Source organism: Schistocerca cancellata, unplaced genomic scaffold (genome assembly GCF_023864275.1).
Source record: "Schistocerca cancellata isolate TAMUIC-IGC-003103 unplaced genomic scaffold, iqSchCanc2.1 HiC_scaffold_235, whole genome shotgun sequence".
Taxonomy (NCBI): Eukaryota; Metazoa; Arthropoda; class Insecta; order Orthoptera; family Acrididae; genus Schistocerca; species Schistocerca cancellata.
Genome location: NW_026046257.1, coordinates 30676 through 32500, shown reverse-complemented (window position 1 = coordinate 32500; position 1825 = coordinate 30676). Strand labels below are relative to the sequence as shown.

At 52.8% G+C, this 1825-nt stretch overlaps 1 non-coding gene across 1 annotated transcript in view; it reads right to left on the bottom strand.

The window, feature by feature from the left end:
- LOC126112942 (small subunit ribosomal RNA) overlaps positions 1 to 1607 on the bottom strand; it is a 1909-nt gene extending 302 nt beyond the window's left edge. The window contains exon 1 of the ribosomal RNA XR_007524668.1: positions 1 to 1607. This exon is cut by the window's left edge and continues 302 nt beyond it. This is a non-coding gene — a ribosomal RNA (small subunit ribosomal RNA).
- Positions 1608 to 1825: the final 218 nt, after the last annotated feature.

Sequence of the window (1825 nt, the reverse complement as noted above, 5' to 3'; positions counted from 1 at the left end):
GGCCTAGGAAGACACGCTGATTCCTTCAGTGTAGCGCGCGTGCGGCCCAGAACATCTAAGGGCATCACAGACCTGTTATTGCTCAATCTCGTGCGGCTAGAAGCCGCCTGTCCCTCTAAGAAGAAAAGTAATCGCTGACAGCACGAAGGATGTCACGCGACTAGTTAGCAGGCTAGAGTCTCGTTCGTTATCGGAATTAACCAGACAAATCGCTCCACCAACTAAGAACGGCCATGCACCACCACCCACCGAATCAAGAAAGAGCTATCAATCTGTCAATCCTTCCGGTGTCCGGGCCTGGTGAGGTTTCCCGTGTTGAGTCAAATTAAGCCGCAGGCTCCACTCCTGGTGGTGCCCTTCCGTCAATTCCTTTAAGTTTCAGCTTTGCAACCATACTTCCCCCGGAACCCAAAAGCTTTGGTTTCCCGGAGGCTGCCCGCCGAGTCATCGGAGGAACTGCGGCGGATCGCTGGCTGGCATCGTTTATGGTTAGAACTAGGGCGGTATCTGATCGCCTTCGAACCTCTAACTTTCGTTCTTGATTAATGAAAACATACTTGGCAAATGCTTTCGCTTCTGTTCGTCTTGCGACGATCCAAGAATTTCACCTCTAACGTCGCAATACGAATGCCCCCGCCTGTCCCTATTAATCATTACCTCGGGTTCCGAAAACCAACAAAATAGAACCGAGGTCCTATTCCATTATTCCATGCACACAGTATTCAGGCGGGCTTGCCTGCTTTAAGCACTCTAATTTGTTCAAAGTAAACGTGCCGGCCCACCCAGACACTCAATAAAGAGCACCTTGGTAGGATTTCAACGGGGTCCGCCTCGGGACGCACGAACACGCACGAGGCGGTCGCACGCCTTCGGCTCGCCCCACCGGCAGGACGTCCCACGATACATGCCAGTTAAACACCGACGGGCGGTGAACCAACAGCGTGGGACACAAATCCAACTACGAGCTTTTTAACCGCAACAACTTTAATATACGCTATTGGAGCTGGAATTACCGCGGCTGCTGGCACCAGACTTGCCCTCCAATAGATACTCGTTAAAGGATTTAAAGTGTACTCATTCCGATTACGGGGCCTCGGATGAGTCCCGTATCGTTATTTTTCGTCACTACCTCCCCGTGCCGGGAGTGGGTAATTTGCGCGCCTGCTGCCTTCCTTGGATGTGGTAGCCGTTTCTCAGGCTCCCTCTCCGGAATCGAACCCTTATTCCCCGTTACCCGTTACAACCATGGTAGGCGCAGAACCTACCATCGACAGTTGATAAGGCAGACATTTGAAAGATGCGTCGCCGGTACGAGGACCGTGCGATCAGCCCAAAGTTATTCAGAGTCACCAAGGCAAACGGACCGGACGAGCCGACCGATTGGTTTTGATCTAATAAAAGCGTCCCTTCCATCTCTGGTCGGGACTCTGTTTGCATGTATTAGCTCTAGAATTACCACAGTTATCCAAGTAACGTGGGTACGATCTAAGGAACCATAACTGATTTAATGAGCCATTCGCGGTTTCACCTTAATGCGGCTTGTACTGAGACATGCATGGCTTAATCTTTGAGACAAGCATATGACTACTGGCAGGATCAACCAGGGAGCTGCGTCAACTAGAGCTGAGCAGCCGGCCGCCCGGGAGTGTGTCCCAGGGGCCCGCGCGAACACGCAAGCGTCCGCTCAATTATTCTGCAAACAGGAGGAGGCTGAGCTCCCCTGCACAATACACCTCGAAACCCTCTCAGGTCCCGGCGGCGCGCAGCGCCGTCCTAAGTACTTGGTCGGGTTCGAGAGAGGCGCAATCGCCCGGAGTTAGGCGAG